This window comes from Nestor notabilis, unplaced genomic scaffold (genome assembly GCF_000696875.1).
Source record: "Nestor notabilis isolate BGI_N333 unplaced genomic scaffold, ASM69687v1 scaffold21285, whole genome shotgun sequence".
In the NCBI taxonomy this organism is placed as follows: domain Eukaryota; kingdom Metazoa; phylum Chordata; class Aves; order Psittaciformes; family Psittacidae; genus Nestor; species Nestor notabilis.
Genome location: NW_009928261.1, coordinates 78,388 through 79,855, shown reverse-complemented (window position 1 = coordinate 79,855; position 1,468 = coordinate 78,388).

Sequence of the window (1,468 nt, the reverse complement as noted above, 5' to 3'; positions counted from 1 at the left end):
TGTCCTCTGCTAAGCCCTGGCCACCATACCCATTGCTCCCATAGCTGGCATCGTTCTATCAGCTGGAGCAGAGGAAAGAGAGAAAATTCTTCAGGAGGAAAACCCCAACCCCAAAGTCCCATTCAAAAAGAGCAAACATTGGCAAGTAGTTGGACTAGAGCTTTATCAGATCGTCCCATTTGCAGTTGATCAGTCTGCTCCTCTGTGTGAGTGTGGGGTGTCTTATCACAGGGATTTAACTTCTATTGACTAATAAGGATGCTTTACAAAGAAAGAAGCAGGGCCCTGCTCCACGGGGAAGTGTCACAGCATTGGGAAGCCACCAGCTCACCACCACGTTGTTTCGGTTGTTTATTTTCATTGCAGGGTTTAGTGCAGGGATGAGTTTGAATCCCCCCCAGCAAGAAAGTGATGAGAGGCACCAAACTGGGGTGCAAATGGCCCCATTTCCTTGAGAAGATGGCTTTCTTTATCCAAATGGCACCACATGCACATGGGACTGGGGAAGAGACACCTTCGAGAAGGGGCATCATCTACAAAGGGACCTGCAGAGGGTTTTTCACCTAATTCACAGAAATCATGGAGTTGGTCCTAGGGGAGGGATTATTATTAACCCCAAGTGCTCAGAACTGTCATGCCATGAGCAAGCAGGTCCCTGATGGGGTGGGCACAGTGAAGGAAGAAGGCAGGATGGCACAAGTGATGCTCCATGTGTCTGCTTGGTCCCCTTGTCTCTGGACCTCTGGCCACCCTCCCACTTCTCCAGTGAGGTCTTTTTATCCAGCACATGCAGACTAATCTCTCAAAATGGGTGAGCATTTGAGACCCCTGAAACATGTCTCTGTGTTAAGAGGACATGAAATTCTCAAATGAAATTCACACGGAATTACATCACTGGGATTTTTCTCTCAGGAAACCAGGGGCTTATGTTTTATAACACGAACTTTATCCCCTGAAGAAGAATTAGCACTGAGATATTTCTTGCCTGTCCCCACGGTGTTTGTGCCCATCCTGTGCCCATGGACATCTGAACAAGGTGGTGGTCAAACCTTCCACACAGTGAGGAGTGGGTCCTGTGTGGAGCAAACAGCCACTGCCTGGGGCCATGGACGCTGGGGGCTGTGTCCCGCATGCACCGTGTGATGGGACGTGGATCATCTGTCTCTAGGGGTAAGTGTGGCTGCATCGTGGGGGTCTCACCATGGACCACACGGCTCCTGGGCCCCGGCACGGAGGTGTGGGGCTGGGTGAGCTGCCCCGGGAGCTGAGCGGGTCCCAGCTGGGGGACAGGGACTGGGTGGTGATAGTGGTGCTGCTGCTGATCGCGGTGGTGCTGCTGGTGCTGGTCGCGCAGCCTGTGCGGAGCCAGAAGGCTGCTGTCGATGGCCTCAAGATGGCACGCTAAGAGTGGGAACCGCATCGCAGAACAAAGGCAGCTCAGCCCGATCCCCGGACGGTCCTCCATCCA